This window comes from Notechis scutatus, chromosome Z (genome assembly GCF_049901735.1).
Source record: "Notechis scutatus isolate UNSWTSFEM ecotype Mainland chromosome Z, rNotScu1.2, whole genome shotgun sequence".
NCBI lineage: Eukaryota > Metazoa > Chordata > Lepidosauria > Squamata > Elapidae > Notechis > Notechis scutatus.
Genome location: NC_142025.1, coordinates 94,642,057 through 94,662,110, shown reverse-complemented (window position 1 = coordinate 94,662,110; position 20,054 = coordinate 94,642,057). Strand labels below are relative to the sequence as shown.

The 20,054-nt window shown below is 40.9% G+C and overlaps 1 protein-coding gene across 4 annotated transcripts in view; it reads right to left on the bottom strand.

Annotated features, from left to right (window-relative positions):
• The window catches only part of HAP1 (huntingtin associated protein 1), a 105,500-nt gene that overhangs the window by 65,850 nt on the left and 19,596 nt on the right, over positions 1–20,054 (bottom strand). The window lies entirely within an intron of this gene.

Sequence of the window (20,054 nt, the reverse complement as noted above, 5' to 3'; positions counted from 1 at the left end):
TTTGAATCATTTATAACCTTTTTAAAAAAATAATAATAAACAAACTTACAAACAAAGGAATTTGAATTCCAAGTATTCTTTGACTTATGGCCACAATTGGGACCAATATTTTGCTAATCAAGGCAGTTTTTAAGTGAATCTTGTCTGATTTTACCACCATTTTTTTCATGGTTGTTAAGCAAGTCATTGAGTTGTTGAATCACGTCGTTGTTAAGCAAATCTGCCTTGCCCCATTGACTTTGTTTGTTGGAAGCTGGTTGAAAATAGTGACCATATGACTCCAGGACATTGCTACTGGTTGCCAATGTGTGCAAATTTAGATACGGTAACTATAGGGATGCTGTGATGACTACTCAAGGAGTAGTCATAAATCACTTTATCCAGTGCTGTTGTAACTCTGAATGGTCACTAAATCAATGTTTGTATATCATACTGTTACCATGAAAATGATATAGATATGGATATGAAACTACTATAAGTGAAGCTCAAATCAGTGGAAATTTTATTTAAAACCAGAGGGGTATCTTATGTGCTACACAGCTCTTTTAAAATAGTTTAATTTAACTCTCTCTCCCTACATGGAAAATGTACTTCTGTTTTTCTGCTTATTGCTCAACTATCATGAAACATTCTAGTCCAGTGTTTCTCAACATTAGCAACATGAAGATGTGTAGACTTCAACGCGCATATTCGCTGGGGAATTCTGGGAGCTGAAGTCCATACATTTTAATATTACCAAGATTGAAAAAACTGGTCTGAGCAATGCTCTTGTAAAGGAAGAACTCTACTGCCCTCTTGTGGATTTTCATAAGCAAATAAACATAGCAAGAATAGAATAGAATGCTTTATTGGCCAAGTGTGATTGGACACACAAGGAATTTGTCTTGGTGTAAATACCCTCAGTATACATAAAAGAAAAAATACCTTCATCAAGTGTACAATAAACAATCAAATCATATGAAGAAATAGTCAATATAAATCGTAAGTATACAAACGACAAAGTTACAGTCCTACAATCACAAGTGGGAGGGGATGGATGATAAGGAGTGGTGAGAAGATTAACAGTAATAGTAGTGCACTTTGTAATAGTTGAACAGTGTTGAGGGAATTATTTGTTTAGCAGAGTGATGGCTTTCGGGGAAAAGCTGTTCTTGTGTCTAGTTGTTCTGGTGTGCAGTGCTCTATAGCGTAGTTTTGAGGGAAGGAGCTGAAACAGTTTATGTCCGGGATGTGAGGGGTCTGTAAATATTTTCACAGCCCTCTTTTTGACTCATGCAGTATACAGGTCCTCAATTGAAGGCAGGTGGGTAGTAATTGTTTTTTCTGCAGTCCTAGTTATCCTCTGAAGCCTGTGTCTGTCCTATTGGGTTGCAGAACCAACCCAGACAGTTATAGAGGTGCAGATGATAGACTCAATAATTCCTCTGTAGAACTGTATCAGCAGTTCCTTGGGCAGTTTGAGCTTTCTGATTAGGCGCAGAAGGTTTCTCAATTTTCTCAGTTCCTATATTGCCCAAGGTGATTTTCCGAAAGACAACTGAACTCTTTTTTTTCCTGAGGGAAAAATTCAGGGAAAAAACAGTCTGACTGCCTTTTGAAAAAGCATCTTTGAGACAACTGTGACCTGGATGACTAAGAATCTCCACAGATGTCCCTAAAGTACTTTTTCAAGAGGCAACTGGTTTTTCTTTGAAGACATTTCATTTCTCAACCAAGAAGCTTCTTCAGAGCTGAAGAAACTTCTTGGGTGAGAAGCGAAATGTCATCAAAAACAACAACAACAACAAAACAACAACAATAACAGAAAATCCAGTTGCCTCTTGAAGCACCTTTGGGACAACCATGACCTGGTTTACTGAGAATTTCCATAGATATTTAATCTCCACAAACATCTCTATATTGCATGTATATACTTAAACTGGGTTTGGAGAATCTGGTGGAGCCAGAAACAATAGCAGGATAAAAGAAACATACACTGTGCTGTTCAGCCAGTTATAGTTAATAGGGAATTGGGATAGTTAGTTAGGAATTGGGAGCTGTCCCCTTAAGGGAATGCATCATGGTAAATGTAGTTAAGGTATCCTGGGAAATGTAGTCCATGTCATGTGGCCACATCTGTAATCCTGATTGGTCACTGAATTGATCCTTGGTGGGTTGTGGGAGGTTCCTTTACTCTTGCCTGAACCCAGCATCATGCTGGCATCTCACCTCCTTGCTCCTTTGATGTAGGATAAGAGATTACCATCCTTTTACACCAGAAAGTAAGTTATGCAAAGAGTTGGACATTGAGATGAATCTCGACATAACTGTGAGTTATATTGAGGATGCCTGATGAACCAATAAAAAGACTTTGTATGGATGCTTTGTGGAGTTAACTGTCTGCTTTATAATCAGCTAGTGGTTGTAAGGTGCAGAACAGTAAAAGGATGAATCTGGATTCCCAGTAAAATGATGATGAGATCTGAAAAGAATGAATCAGGATTCCCAACAGTAAAAGGAAAATTCCACAGTAAAGAACGTTGTTTATCTGGATTCCTGGAAAAATAAAGTACAATGCTAATCTGAGTCTCCAAAGCAAAGTTATAAGCAATCAGATTGCCTGAATTCTCTCCCTGAATTAGTTTTCTCTTTCTGAGCCACAAAGTTACCAAATCTGTTTGAATTCACAGGCAGGGGGTCTGAGATCCCCTCCTCTCTTCAGCAAGAGAATTTATAAGCTATTACCTTTCTGTCTCAATTTGCATCTCTGTTGTCTTCCTGCTATCTCAAAGACTCAATTTGCATAACAAGAGGCTGAGTGTTTGAACTTCTGGGAGAGCCAGAAATTCCCTGTCTTTCAAGGGAAAATCAAACTTCTGTCTTAAAACCCTTTACAAATGCAGTGGGAGAGTCTGAGGAATCTTGCTTGTGTCTTTAAACAAAAACGAGAGCTGATTCTCCTCTGATCATTGCCAGGAAGAGAGTAATTAAGAGGCCATCTTGCAAGTCATAAAAATTCCTCTTGCCAGAGCCATCTCCATAGCAATGGGCACATCCCTCCACTGAAGAGAGACACTTAATTTAGCAAGCAATTTAAACAAAGAAAGCAGCTTGCCTTTCTCTTTACTGATGAAGCCAAGAAGGATTTTTTTCCTTTAACAAAATTAGAAGCAATCTAAAAGCAAAGAGAAATTATTTAATCACAGTGTTCATGCAATGTACTAAAGTATTTCATCTCTTTAATGACTTTTCATCTCAGCCTAATTGGCTGCCATTCAACTACTAGCCTACAGCACCATCTGGTGGCAAGTAGAAAATTTCACAGGAAAATTCTAAACAAATTTTTTTTTTTAAAAAAAAACTAAGCTTACAGCAACCCTTGCCACCCAACTCAAGGATCTCCATCCCGTGGCAAGTACTGAATTTACAGGAAGTTTCCTAATTTTAGCAACTTCTTGTTACATTAATCCAAGGGTCCAGCAACACTAACAGGCCAATCTGTGCATCACAATAGCGTCTCCCAGACCTAGCAAGTATCACTAACAGGCCAACCTGTGCAATGCACCAACGTCTTCCAGACCTCGCAACGCACCCTCTAGCGGCCAACCAGTGTACTGCACCAACGTCTTCTATACCTTGCAACGCACATCTCTAGTGGTCAACCACTGAAATTTACTGAATTTTCTCAATTCAGCCACAAGCCTGCAGTGCCATCTACGTGGTCAAGTACTGAATTTTGCAGAAGTTTCTACAGTCAGATACCCGCTTGCAGCACACCGTAGTGGACAAAAGGGAATTACACGGAAAACCACTAAATTTTCCAACATTCACCTTTTGCCAGTTTGAAGCATGGCAATGCCTTCAGCCATGACAGATGTCTCTGATGTACCAGAGGACTCGAACCCTCCACCCACCCTCGATGTAAACGTGGAGCCTGGTTCCCAAAACCCAGTTTCAGATGTCCCAACCTCCAAAGAAGCGACAATACCTCAGAAAGCCTATGACCTCAGACAGCATAGGAAACTTACTGAACCCATGGAGTCATGCTATAGGAGGGATTGGGAAAGGCAGTATCACCACTATGCAGACTTATGGACTGAGCTCCTGGATATCTGTGAATCCCCAACATGCAAGCTGTCTCCCGAGGGAATCTGCACATTGCAGAATGACCTAGATGACCTTCTCACGTGGTGAGAAGAGAAGAGACAGCGAAAGCAAACTCTAGTACATCCAGTCGAGCTGGGTGACCCAAAGATCCAAGTACACATTCAATGCTTTGAGGAGATGAACAAGGAACACAAAGACTGCGTTCGGCAAGGCAAATGCTCCCTCCAGGCAGCACTCCACGAAGTGCTACTGCTGGAGGAAATGTCGGGGGAGAGGGCCATATCCGACTTAGATCCTCAATCACAAGTGGCTTCTTCCCACCATTCAAAGAAACCCTCCTCCCTCCACCCCAAGCCAGCTAGATCTCAAGCAGGTTCCAGCGTCTCATGACAAATTTCTGCTGCTGACTCTCACCATCCTTTCAGAGCGTCCTCCCATCTTAGTGATGCATTTAATGCCTCCAAGGCAGCAGGTTATGCCGACCGGGCTGCAGAAGCTGAGGTAGAAATGGCAGTAGCAGACGCAGATCTACGCACAACAGAGGAGGTGACATGGCAGAAGGAGGCACTTGCAGCTCAAGAAGAAGCTCAGGCCAAAGCTCAGGCCAGCCAATGGGCAGAAACGGCCAAAGCTCAGGCCAAATTGGAGTTGCTCGAGCAACAAAGAGACACAGCAACAAAGACAGCACGGGCTGCAGCCTGGCGGAAGGTGGCCGACAACTCCTCCCTCAACTTCAACCTAGAAGAGTTGGGAGAAGAGACCCCAGATAAATGGGTCAAGGCTTACGTGGATGAGCAGCACTCGCTATGACATGAGCAGGTAGAGCTAGCACAGGTAGTTAGCAGTCTCTCAAAACCAGGGAATCAAAGGGGTGAATCTTAACCACAGACTCTAAATGCCAGTTGCAAAACTGACGTTATAAGACCTAAAATTTGAGATTCCCTTCCCACAAACAGCAAACCTACCCCAATGTCTCACGGCCTGCTGGGCAAGCAACTTTCCCTTCCCCAAAACAGCAAACCTAACCCTACACCTCCAGACCTACAGAGCGAGCGATTTAACCCACCAGTTGCTACACAGATTTCTCAGCAGAGAGACATACCTCAAGCAACAACTGCCACATTCAATCCACAGGCAGTGGCATTCCTTCCACAACCTCAACACTACTCGAGCTCACAGGTACAAGATAACCATGGCCAGCCTACACAGCAGCGTGAAGCTCCATCATCATCTACGGCATGGCAGAACATCCTCCTCAGTAAGTCCTGGGAGGAAGACTATGACCTATTGTTGAGATACAACCAGGACCTACTCTACGAGAATCCAAGGGGAGATTCCTCTGTGTCAATGTCCCTCACCTACAACCCCTACACCACCTCAGTAGATGATCCAGCATACTGGAGAGAGTTGGCCCTAAGGAGAGGAAAGCTAGATTTGGCTGCCAACGGTGTATACAAATTATCTGACAAGCCAGGCAGAGGATATCTGCTATGGAAGAGAATTTTCATGCGCAACATTCAGGCAGCACACCTGAAGCCCGATGAAGTACTTGTATACCTGATTAGGGAACTTTGACTCTAAGGACTTGTACAAACAACAATGGAGACAAGTTCAACAGCTTGCCAATACCTTTTGGAACTGTTGGAAGCAAGAATACCTGTCTACCATACAAGACCATTGTAAATGGAAGACCAAAGAACCGAACCTCGAAGGAGACCTTGTTTTGCTAAAAGACAAGGATGTGCATTGGAACTTGTGTCCTATGGCAATGGTCCCCAACCTTTTTTGTACCAGGGACCAGTTTCAAGCACAAACACTTTTTCAAGGACCGGGGTGGGGGTGAGAATCCAAGTTTGGTGGTTTGCTTGCAGACGTTTCATTACCTGACTAGGTAACATCTGATGTTGTTACCTAGTCGGGTAATAAAACGCCTCTGCCAGCAAACCACCAAGTTCAGGGAGCGCCTGCCCTGCCTCCCTCAGCCCCATCCCTCAGGTGTCTCCCTCCCTCCCTCAGGTGTCTGCCTCGCCTCTCTCAGTCGCTCTCTCGCTGCTCCACCAGCCCAGGAAGAAACTGCTTCAAAGAAGCCGGGGTGGTGGCTTTTCCTGTCGCCGCAGCTCCTCTGAGCGCCCGCTTACCCCCACCCCTGCCCGCGCTGCGCGCTTCAATCCACAGTGCTCCGTTCTGCCTGCCTGCCTTCTTCGTTTGAGCAGCTTCAGCTGATAAAAAGAGGTGAATAGTTATTATTCTCAGCCAAGCTGCCCGAAACGAAGAAGGCAGGCAGGCAGGCAGAACGGGCACTGAATTGAACCGCAGGCGGGCGGGTGGGGTAAACGGGCGCCGGGAGGAGCTGCGGCGACAGGAAAAGCCACCACCACCACCACCCGGCTTCTTTGAAGCAGTTTCTTCCTGGGCTGGTGGAGCAGCGAGAGAGCGACTGAGAGAGGAACGAGGCGGGAGGAAACCGAAGTTGCTGAGCCAGAGAGCAGGACAGGCTTCGGTTGCTTCCTCCCTCCCTTCTTTCATTTGTGTCCTTGATCCCCGATCCCAGCAGCATTCACCGAAGGCGAAGAAAGCCGCCATTTTTTTAAATTTTATTTTCTTTGCGGCCCGGTACAGAGTGCTCCACGGACCGGTACCGGTCCGCGGCCCGGTGGTTGAGGACCCCTGTCCTATGGGACTTGTACAGCAAGTCCTACTCAGCTCTGATGGACTAGTCCACCAAGTCGAGGTCCTGATAATGAGATCACAAGATTCTTCCTGCGACCAGCAGACTTTCGCCAAGAAGCTCTACACCAGACCGGTCGCTGACCTAGTGTTGCTGCGGAGAAAGGCTGAACTTGAAGATTGAACCTCAAGCTTTGCATGCTTTGCTTTGTTTGATGCCATATTACTGTTTACTGTTTATCTTTGTTATATAGTTCAATTGATATTTAGTTAGTAGTGGAATTTATAATTACAGGCGGGGAGTGTGCTGTCCAGCCAGTTATAGTTCATAGGGAACTGGGATAATTAGTTAAGAATTAGGAGCTGTCCCCTTACGGGAATGCATCATGGCAAATGTAGTTAAGGTATCCTGGGAAATGTAGTCCATGTCATGTGGCCACATCTGTAATCCTGATTGGTCACTGAATTGATCCTTGGTAGGTTGTGGGAGGTTCCTTCACTCTTGCCTGAACCCAGCATCATGCTGGCATCTCACCTCCTTGCTCCTTCGATGTAGGATAAGAGATTACCATCCTTTTACACCAGAAAGTCAGTTATGCAAAGAGTTGGACATTGAGATAAATCTCGACGTAACTGTGAGTTATATTGAGGATGCCTGATGAACCAATAAAAAGACTTTGTATGGATGTTTTGTGGAGTTAACTGTCTGCTTTATAATCAGCTCGTAGTTGTAAGGTCCAGAACATACACTAAGCATCTTTTAAATGGTTTCTTAAGGGCTATTTGGCTCCCAAGAAAGTAAATTGCCTCACATTTTAGTTTCAAGACAGCCTTCCCTGCCTGGCAACTGTCAGTTATGTTAGACCAACTTTCCAGTCAGTATTGGCAGGTCTGCAAGCTGTGCAAATCTTACAAAGCATTTAGTTGTGAAGGCAGTAATTCTACCTTGTAAGATTTATGTTCCTGGTGGTGAATATATGAAATACTTCTTACTCCAAAGAGCATTTGAAGAATAAGAATAAGAGGTTATCATTAAGAGATCATTTCTCTATTCCTTCAAAATCTGAAGGAAATGATCAGAGAATATGAAAAACAAATCCTGTGGGGAAAAATCAGAATAAATTTGAGTCACTGGAAAAAAGAATATATGCAGCACAGATCTTTCCCTACCAGAATGCTTCAAGCAGAGCTGAGACAGCTTATTTCTTGCAGTGTTGGAGGATTGGAGTCAATATCACAATCCCATTCTATTCTTCACAACCCCATTCTATTCTTTGTTACCATTTTATGATTGGAGTTACTAGATATTGTGAGAGATGAGGACAAAAATGAAGAACAAGTAATTGCTAGGCCATTACCAACTTACTAGAAGCTTAAATGCAAGGTCAGCTCAATCTCATCTAGCACTAACCACAAGGCAATTAGAAAAATTTTGCAATTAGCTCCAGTCAGGTGCAAGTTGTTTCATTTCAATTCAAAGTTGGCTATCAAACTGCTTTCTGGGAGTGTCATTGTGCAATCTTGTGGATAACTGCAGGCCTGTACTTGTTGCACTGAAAGATTGCACTCAAAATCTGTCTTCCCAACCTTGGCAGCTTTAAAACATGTGAACTTCAATGTCCCCAGAATGCTGTCAATTCTGGCAGTTGAAGTCCAGCCATCTTAGAGTAGTCAGGGTTGAAAGCACTCAACTAGACCAACTTCTTTGTGAAAGAGAATGATCCATGTTGACTGGTCATACAAATCTTATTAGAAATTAATATTTGGAATATCTTTGGGTGAACTCCATGCCTTTAGACCAACTTGACTCCTCTTTTTTCCTTTCTTTTTCTCAGAAAATTCCTGTTTGCCAATGAGAGGGCAGAAATATGATAGATTATGATAGATATTAATAAATTGGAGAATACTATATTTCTCCATAGAGGGTGTAGAGTCTGTGAAATTTATGTTTTAGGGGGAGCTAGTAGGGATGATAACAATAATTACTGTGCCCACACAAAAATACAAACTACATTGTAGGAGGATGAAATCATAAAGTTATTAGAACACTGTGTAGTTATCAGGAATCAATCCAATTATTGGCACCTAAATAACAATGAAATAAAAAAGAATATTCAAGGAGAAGGAGATGATTTTGCACCTGGCAGCCTTTTTTGGGGTTGCCAGAACCTAGCCATATTTATTGAAATAATAATAAAGAATTTTATAGCACCCTAAATACAATTTCATTGTGGTATAAGCAGGGGTGGGATTCAATTTTTTAACAACTGGTTCTGTGGCTGTGGCTTAGTTGGTTGGCATGGCTTGGTGGTAATGTGACTGGCTGGGCGTGGCCAACTTAACAACACTCACATTGAGGCACGCATCTCCTTGTCTGGCCTCTCATGACTGTGGGGATGCTGCAACAGTCATAAGTGTGAAAAATGGTCATAAGTCACTTTTTCCAGTGCCATTGTAACTTTGAATGTTCACTCCACACAAGCAAAGTATCAGCAAAGGAAGGAAAGAAAACTCCAGAGAGGTTCCAGAGACAGGAAGTCTAGTCCTGCCAAGAATGTAATAAGGGTTAACGGAGAGGCAGTTTCTGTAAGCAACACCAGAATGTTTCCTTCCTGCCTTCCTTACAGGATTAGGCCAGTAATTTCTTCTAACAGCCGGTTCTCCGAACTGCTTAGAATGTTAACAACCGGTTCTAGCGAATTGGTGCAAACCTGTAGAATCCCACCCTTGGGTATAAGCTTTTATGGATCACAATCCATAAAATGCCCAGAGACTGCTGCCCAGAAAATTTTATCAATAAATAATTGTTTTTGATATGCCACAAGATTCTATGTGGTTTCAATTTATTTTCACCAACAAATTTACTGCTTAGTAAGCTGTAATTATTCCCTTCCATACTTTTAGACTTCAAGTCAGTTTGTATTCACAAAGAAAAGCAACTCAACCAAGCCGTGAAATGCCAGAACTTTTATTTAGAAAACTTTGGATTTGGCGATCCCACAAGCATTGCTCAAGCTTGTAAAATTTGTTCCTCTTCCAAAAGAACTAAACATTTCCTCTACTTACCAAACATGAGCAAAACAAATAGCAAGATTCTCAGAAATTTTACATTATCCCCAAGAAAATGTTTGCACTATGCAGTTTCCTCCAAACTCTTCTTACAATATATCAACTATATATCAACTTGCAGAACTAGCAGTGAGCTTGATTAATACGATTTGAAATTTGACCCATTATCCTTTCCCAAAGTCCATTAAAAACCAATTGTGTGGATGAACCAAATTCACAGTGCAGTCCTGGGCATTACTATTCAAAAATTTTAAAAATGCATTAGTTGTGATCCTGGGACTTAGCTGTTTTTCAATTTATACAACAAATCCTTAAATTGGCTGAATAGGAGGAGGAGGAGGAGGAGGAGGAGGAGGAGGAGGAGGAGGAGAAGGAGAAGGAGAAGGAGAAGGAGAAGGAGAAGAAAAGAAAGATATTTACCTCATTGCTTGGCTATTTTCCATTCCGCAGTGGGCTTGGCAACTTTTCAATTAATTTCTTCCACCAAATATATTATTTGGATGTTATAAAGGCTTAGATCGATATGTGGGGAAGAGGGGAATAATTCTTTTTGTTGCAACAACCCCTCTTTGCAGGTGAATGAGAATTACTTTCAAGTATATTTATTAACAGATGTATAGACCTACTCAACTCAAATAATGTTACCCTAGATGATATAACAGGCAATAAACAGAAAAAAGGGGGGAAAAACATTTCAAAAACAACCCAATACATTAAATAAGAAGTGGCAACAAAACATGGTAATTAATTTTGATAATTATCCAAAAGGGGACTCCTATTAAGCCCAGCACAAGGACATCATAGAACTATCTAGCAAAGTTAAATTCTTTATTTGCTCACACCAAATAGACATCTTGCCAGACTAACCTATACTTTTCTCACCCTAATCCTAACCCTGGGATATTCTAGGAGTGATATCCTAACTTCTGTGACTGTCTTCTTCCTCCATCTCTGATCCAGCTCCAGATTGTGTTGCCTCTCGTCTTACCCTCCACCTTGGAATGGACTCTCTCCTTCCCAGGAAACTGCTGGTTTATTGTAGTTTATCATACTATCCCACCACCAGAGGTGGTATTCAGCAGGTTCTGACCAGTTCTGGAGAACCGATAGCAGAAATTTTGAGTAGTTCAGAGAACCAGCAAATCCCACCTCTGACTGGAGATTTTACAGTCTCCTTCCCCTGCCACGCCCACCAAGCCACGCCCACAGAACCGGTAGTAAAAAAAATTGAATCCCACCACTGCCCCTCACCTCCCCCCCTTAGGCACAATCATCACAATTCCTCTCAATGTGACTCAAATGCCTGAGGAAAAGTCATTGGTTTTTCTAAATATAAGCAGAGTTGGGGCCCATTGTATATTAGAGATATCTTTCTGGAGACAGGGGCTTCCACTGAAAAGGCAATGTTAAAAAGAGGGGATATGGAGCATGCCTTTCCTATGGGAGTATCTGGGGGCAGATGTTCTTAGGAGAACATACACCCACAGATTCTGATCCCATCCCATGTAGGATGATAACCAGCACTTTGAATCATACCCAGAAACCTACTGGAAACTGGTACAGCTTATGGAGTAGAGTTGTCACAAACTGCACTCATAACTATCCATACCACTACATTGTTGAACAACTGAAGCTTCTGAATGGTCTTCAAGGGAGGTCCCATTAATAATATGTTGTAACAATCCAATCAGAAACTAACCAAGGTGTGAGCAATGCCTCTAGTCCAAGAATGGGTGCAACTGGAGGACGAGATGCAGTGGTGCAATGAGCCATCTTTCCACAAGATCTAGTCCAGGAAGACCCTCAGATTGCACACCAAGTCAAGATGACAATGTCATACTATCCAGAACCAATTGGGAAAGCGTTCAGTTTCCAAATCCAGGAGACTAGGACACATAGCCATTCAATGGGTTAACCTGTAATTTGTGTTTTGTTTTTTTTCATCTAATCTCTCCAAAACCAGACCATTGTCATACTCATCCATGCTCAGGCTTCCTGACATCCAAAGACCAGCTGAGAGCAACCAGTTTGTTAAACAACATGGGAGATAATTCCATCAATCTGGGCAGCAGGACACATGCATGGAGGATAATTTCCTTTGAGGCCACCATGAAAGGTATACCACTAAGCAGGCAAGAAGAGAGTTTCCTATTGATCAGCCAGCAGCTCCATACGTCACTGTTGCTTTGTGCTAGGCTGTGAGGATGACTTTGAGGAAGAGAAGGAAAAGCAACAACCAAGACAATGGTCAAATGAGAGAAAACTGTGTCCAAAACAGGAATGCAGTTGAGAAAGTATCCCAGACTTGACCCTCTCTACTTCTTTCATAGATAAAAGCAGGGAGATGGGATCTTTCAGATTTTCAAGATTCCATTACTATAACAGAATAACAGTAATTTTAGTATTCATAATATTACTTGGTCTATTGTTGCTGCTGCTCCACAGCAAATCTATGGAGTTACTGCAATAGCACCACAATATAACACTCTGCCAAACAGCTTGAGTCCTCAACTGAATGGCAGCTTTCTCTGCACAGAATGGGACAACTCAGTGTGGTCAGCTCAACTCAGCCAGCTCACTGCCACCAGCTCTCCATTCCTGAGCCACCTCTGCTAACTCAACACCAAGTCATCGCAGGACAAGTCAACAGGGCCAGTTTGCCATAGGAACAACTCACTGCAAGGAACCAGAGTGAGAGCCAGGCAATTGACCGGCTGGGCAGAGTACAAAGTGGCAGCAGTGGCCAAGGACTTCCCACCAGAGGGAGAGCCAGGTGGACAAGCAAGCGAGTGGGTTGGCAGAGCGCAGCAAAGGGACTTTCCGTTTTCACACACCCCGCCAATGTCAATGCACCAAGCTACAAACCATTCGGAATTTGGGCCATTCAGCAGCAACAGCATTGTTCAGGCCATTTGGTAATGCTGGCAGTGGGTGAGGAAGAGGCGGAGGCTGGGCGCATTTCATTGCTACCACCATTATATGCCAATCTCTGGGAGTGTTCTAGGAGCTCGGCACGGAGGCAGCAATGGTGATGAGGTGTGTGTGTGAGAGAATGGGAAACCCCTGGCTACCATTGCCACCACTCTGTGCTCTGCTCACCTACTCCACCAGCTCTTCTTCTGGCTGCCTACATCAAGTTGTCCCCATGGAAAAATGGCCGTTTTGTCCTACAACGACTTGGCAGTAGCTAGCTGGCAATGGTGAGCTGACTGTCCTGAGCTGACCATGCTGAGTTGTCCTAGACCCCTTCCAAAGAAGACTAAACAATTTCCTTACATCCTAAACTAATTCTAACCTCCACACCACACTCAAAAACTATTGGAACTCCTGGGTAACAAAACTCTACCAACCATTTTGTATCCACTTCCTTTCTTTATACAAATATAACACATACTAAGTTTGTGTCCAGGAGAAAAAGAATCTAGGCTAAAGATGGCAGAGAGTTAGACTTATGGTTGCCCTTACTGGGACATTACTGGGACAGAAAGGTTGTATAGTTTGGTCATAAAATAATGTTTCATTTCCTTATTGGTAATTAACTCAGTATCCTCAAAGAATGATGTAACATAAAGGCTAAATAAACTGTGAACCAGGAAATGCCTGACCAAGATTGCAGTGCTGACACAAATGTTAAGCAAATTATGCTTATCTCTGACCCTAATTTGCAAGATAAATAGATGTCTTGCCTATTTTGATAAATTTTAATATACATTATTGAGGTACCGGTACTAGCAGGAAATATGTGTTTTTAAAAAGGATTGCTGCCATTGGTTTGGCACCAAATTGTTCCGCCTTCTTTCAACCTCCCCCCCCCCCCTCTTTTTTTTAACTTTCAGCCCCTCAAAAGAGGGATCATTGACTTATAAGGTGCTTCAAAATATAGGCCTTGACCTCTAGCCATCCAGGGGTTTTGGCAATGGGTGATGTAGGAACAGCATAAATCAGTCAAATGTATTATTTAGAGCCAAAGATCAGCAATAAAATAACCAGATAACATAAAAAAAATTGAATGAAGATGATTGGGAAGTTACATTTGATGTTAATCATTGCTTATTTTAGCTGCTACAAAAATAACTTTGGCTGTACTGTATAGAGTTAGTCCTCAGTTTACGATCATAATTGAGCCAAACATTTCTGTTGCTAAGCAAGAAATTATTAAGTGAGTTTTGCTCCATTTTATGACCTTTCCTGTCACAGTTGTTAGGTGAATTTGGCTTTCCCTTGAGTTTAGTTATCAAAAGGTTGCAAAAGGTAATTACATGACTCCGGGACATTGCAACAATCATAAATACATGCCAGTTGCCAAGCGTCCGAACATTGATCACATAACCATGAGGATACTGCAATGGTCACAAGTATGAAACACAGTCATAAGTTCCTTTTTTTCAGCATTGTTGCAACTTTCAATGGTCACTAAAGGAATGGGTATAAGTTGAAGACTACCTGTAGTAAAGGAAAAACTTTAAAACTTGGCTTGTTATCACTTCTATAGTGTCTTTCTTCTTCTATGGGCCAACTTGAGCTACATAAAATATTTGATCTAGTGTTGTTGTTGTTTTTTTGTAATCTTCACAAATCTTTAATGTTGAAAAGGTGGTAGTTTACTTCTTTTGAAGTAAAAAAAAACACTTTTGATAGGCTGCCAATGCCATTTGCTTGATCTATTTATTATAAAATTTCCAGGATCCTCTTCATGAAAAATTACTTTTAGATATTTAAAGGAGTGTATCTGTTCTGGTCAATTACTTATATAGGTTAATTTTGCTTTTTGGCAACAACAAAAAAACATGCAATAGGATTTCTGGTGATCTATTTTTACCCTGTTTTGAATATGGTAATGTGGAATACATGCAGTCCTTGACTTATGACCACAATTGAGCCCAAAATTTCCTTTGCTAAGCCAATCAGTTGTTAAGCAAGTCATGCTCCATTTTATGATTTTTCTGCCATGGCTTTTAAGCAAATGATTACAGCTGTTAAATGAATCATGTGGTCATTAAGCAAATCCGGCTTCCCCCATTGACTTTGCTTATCAGAAGCTCCCTAGGAAAGTTGCAAATAACAATCCAAGGAACCCAGGAGGCCGCAACAATTATAAATACACACCAAGCACCCAAAGTTTGAAACGTCACTGTGGGGATGCTGTTACGGATATAAGCATGAGAACTGATCATAAGTCACTTTTTTCAGTGCTGTTGTAACACTGAACGGGTATTAAATGAACGATTGTAAGTTGAGGGTTACCTGTAGTTTTTGTGGTACGTCGAAGGCCAAGAAGCGTACAAGAAATAACTACAGCATCGTCTGCATGAAGCAATATGGAGACTTTGCAACCCGCAATGTTAGGCACATGAAAATATGGGGTGACCAGGAGTTCAACCATAGTTTCATAAAAGGTTAATGAAGTGAGGGTCAAAATGCACCCCCTCACACAGAAGTCTAGTTAACAGTGGGTCTCCAACAGGTGACTGCCCTGCTTAGCTTCTGAAGGATGGTCTCTCAGCCTCTGGATAATTGGGTTTCATTTTCAATTCTTATTATTAGAAAGAATGCTTCCTAATGCTCAACTAGAATCTATCTTATTGTGATTTGAATTCATTATTTTATATTCTGCAAACTTGAACAAGATAAGGTCCTGCCCTTTTTCTGTGTGGTGTTTTTTGAAACATATGAAAGATGCCATTATAGCACACGTGCACACACAAACACACACCATTTTCTTTTTAAGGCTTAATATTCCAGTTACTTCAGTCTCTTTTAGGGCTTTGTTGAGGTCTCCTGGTTTTTCCTTTGGACCTATTTCTGTTTGTCTGAACCCTAAAATGTGGGCACCCAGATTTAAACAGAATTTGTAAAGCCTGACCAAAGCAGAGTAAAGTAGAACAATTGTTTCTCCTTATTTCCAGGTTAAATCTCTCCTTGTTCAGTTGCCATCCATTATTCCTTGTCTGGCCAACAGGCGCTTTAGAAAATAGCTTGACCCCTTCCTCTCTGTGGCAGCCCCTCAAACATTGGAAGAACTCTATCATGTCCCCTCTGGTCTTCTCTTTACTAGACTAGCTATGGCCAGTTCCTTAACTGTTCTTCATATATTTTAGTCTCCATCCTGGTTGCTCTTCTCTGTATTTTTTCTAGAGTCTCAACATCTTTTTTATAGTGTGGTGACCAAAACTGGATGCAGAACTCTAGGTGTGGTCTTACTAAGGCTTTATAGAGTGTTATTAGTACCTCACTTGATCTTGATTGTATCCCTCTGTTAATGCAATTTAGGATTGCATTAGCTTTTTTGGCTGCTGCTGCACACTGCTGGCTCATATTTAGCTAGTTCTCCACTAAAACTTAGTTGTCCTTCTCACAGTTACTGCTATTGAGCCTGGTTTCACTCAGTCTATATGTGTACTTTTGGTTTTTCTTGCCTAAGTGTAGGACTTTACTTTTCTCTACATTGAATTTCATTTTGTTAGATACGGCCCAATGTTCTAGTCTGTCAAGATCTATCTGGATCTTGAACCTATCTTCCTGGGTGTTAGCTATTCCTATCAGCTTATATCATCTGCAAATTTGGTAAGTTCCCCTTCTATTCCCTCATCTAAGTCATTAATGAAGATACTTAAGAGTATTGCAGAGTTAAATCTATTAATTATTCATTCTTCTTTATACTAAGTGCATAGTTCCTTTCAATTCTTTAAAGCGGCATAATAAAAATAGGAAATTATAAAAGGCCTAGGACCAAACCTTAAATAATGTTACTTGAAATGTCACTCTACTTTGAAGAATAATAGATAATAAACACTTTGGACTAAGATTATCTAACTTACTATATATCTACTTCATTTATTTTAGCCCATAAAATTAGCTTACAGATGAAAATCTCATGGGGTGCTTTGTTAAGTGTGTAGCTGAAATTCATATATATAGCAATTATAACTTTCCCACAAGCCAACGTTACTGGAAACCTAAATACTTAATTGAGCAAATTAGTTGATACTTTCATGTTTGGTAACCACTGTACTAATTTTACAGTGCTTACACACTGTTTTCTTTATTATCAATTCTAGGATGTCCTTAGGTACTGGGGTCAAACTGAGTGGTTTGTAGTTTCTTGAGTCCTTTTCACTGTCTTTATTGAGCCAATTGATACTGAGACAGTTCTCTGGGATGGTACATAAACATTCAACCAGACTATTGCCTACTCTTTTCTCAGTATCCTCAAATGATAGTCAGCTGGACTTGGGAGCTTTAAGTTCATTCAAATACAATAGGCATTCCTGGGTTTTAATCTATTAGTCTCAATCAGATTTTTTACCATTGCCTGATGGAGCATAGTTCTTTTGGTTGAAGAAGACCAAAATCCAAAAGAACTCAAGTACATCTGCAATTTCTTTGCTACCAAACAGTTCCATAAATGAATTATAAAGCAATAAAAATAATTATTTGCTATTAAACCATTATAACCCAAACTAGCTTACATGAGATGTGACATCTCATCCTGGCAGTAATATAGTCATTTTTTGAACATTTTTGAAGGAGATGCAATCTTATCTTTAGAATGCATACATTCTATTTATTATATTATTATTTTACTATATTTATTATTTATTATATTAGAATACATATTTAGAAGCATTGAGTTGTTAACCTAATCCTGCGTAGCTTTTTCTCCGGTAATATCACACTACTAACTAGAGCATACAAAACATTTGCTAGACCAATACTTGAATACAGCTCATCAGTCTGGAATCCGCATTACATAATAGATATTAATACAGTCGAGAAAGTCCAGAAATATTTCACGAGAAGAGTTCTCCACTTTTCTACTCGTAGCAGAATACCTTATGCCACCAGACTTGAAATTTTAGACCTAGACAACTTAGAACTGCGCCGCCTTCAGTCCAATCTAAGTATAGTACATAAAATTATCTACTGCAATGTCCTTCCTGTCAATGAATACTTCAGTTTCAACCACAACAATACAAGAGCAAACTCTTGATACAAACTCAAGATACAAACTCAAGTTAAACCACACCAAACTTGATTGCAGGAAATACGACTTCAGCAACAGAGTGGTCAACGTCTGGAATACTCTACCTCAGGGGTCTCCAATCTTGGCAATTTTAAGACTTGTGGACTTCAACTCCCAGAGTTCCTCAGCCAGCACAGCTGGCTGAGGAACTCTGGGAGTTGAAGTCCACAAATCTTAAAGTAGCCAAGTTGGAGACCCCTGCTCTACCTGACTCTGTGGTTTCTTCACCAAACCCCAAAAACTTCAACCTTAGACTGTCTACTATTGACCTCACCCCTTTCCTAAGAGGTCTGCATAAGTGCACCAACGTGCCTACCGTCCCTGTCCTATTGTTTCTTTTTTATTCGTATCCATTTCATGTATTCATAATCATGCTTATACTTATACCTGTTATCTAATACTTGCTTGACAAATTTGAAAAAAATTTAAAAAGCCAGTTTCATTGTCATTCTACATTCATACTTCTTGGAAAGTCAGAAAAAAATGGGTTACACATTACCATATTCAGATGGATTTGTAACTGGCTAATAAACCATACTCAATGTGTAGTCTTCAACAGAAATATGGTAAATACATTTGGAGAGAGCTGGGCTGTGGGGTATCATATGGTTCTGTTTTAGGCCCAGTACTCTTTAATATAATATATAGTTTAGATGAGGGAATAAAAGGGAAACTCATCAAATTTGCAGATGACACTAAGCTAGCAGAAGTAGCTTAAGATCCCAAAGGATCTTGACAGATTTGAACACTGGACTAACAAAATAAAATTAATAAAACTAACAAAATAAAATTCAATGTGGATAAAAGTAAAAATTTTACACTTTGGCAACAAAAACCATTTGTACAGATACAGACTGGATAAAACTTGGCTCAATACCAGTAACTGTGAGAGGGATCTTGGAGTTCGAGTGAGTAATCACTTAAATATGAGTCAACAGTGAGCAGGCGGCAGCAGGGGTGGGATTCAAATTTTTAACAACCGGTTCTGTGGGCGTGGATTAGTTGGTGGGCATGGCTTGGTGGTCATGTTACTGGGTGGATGTGGTTTGGTGCTCATGTTATTGGCTGGGCGTGGCCAACTCAATATCACTCACATCGAGGCACGCATCTCCTCGCCTGGCCTCTCATGACTGTGGGGATGCTGCACCAGTAGTAAGTGTGAAAAATGGTCATAAGTCACTTTTTTCAGTGCCATTGTAACTTTGAATGGTCACTCCACACAAGCAAAGTGCCAGCAAAGGAGGAGAAAACAACTCCAGAGAAGTTCCTGAGACAGGAAGTCTATTCCTGCCAAGAATGTAATAAGGGTTAACGGAGAGGCAGGTTAACAACCGGTTCTAGAGAATAGGTGCAAACTGGTAGAATCCCACCCCTGGGCGGCAGTCCTAGGTTGCTTCAATAGAGAGATAGAATCAAGATCATATGAAGTATGAATATCACCTCTAAGATCTCTTCCAACACTGATATTCTATATTCTATTTTTTATTTTAACAGTAGGGGTTTTTAAAATTTATTTTACTAGGTTACAAATACCCCACAACTTTCAACACCTGTAGCTCATCCATCAAAGGATGGATTGTGATTTGGGATATATTTGTGGATTTTTGTTGTTGTTAATTTGCTTTTTTGCTGTTTTTATACTTAATAAAGAAAATTTTAATTGTGTGCTCTTGTTACTAACTGCTGATCTTTGGTTTGTCTATGGATATTCTATATAAAACTCAACAAGACATAACTGAATGAATCTTTGAAAGTTCCCAACAGTATTAACAGAATCCCCCTGATTTCCGATTTAAATATATTGTATATTATTTTTCCCAAAACATGTGCCTTCTCTTACCCACTTACTAATTTCATTATAGAACTATGGAGTCAAATATGAATCCATAAAGTCAAATCTGGTTTCACACAATTCAGATGTAAATATTAATGTCTATAAAATTAGGAAATGGAAGGCCTTTTTTAATATTGCTAATTATCACCAGCAGTCTTCATGCTGGTTGGGGCTCCTAGGAATTGTTCTGCAATGTATGACAGTTTATAGATTCTTCATTTTTAGGGCACTTCTGTTATTGACCTTGCAGCAGGGGTGGGATTCTAATAGTTGGCACCTATTCGCTAGAACCGGTTGTTAACATTCTAAGCAGTTCGGAGAACCAGTTGTTAGAAGAAATTACTGGCCTAATCCTGTAAGGAAGGCAGGAAGGAA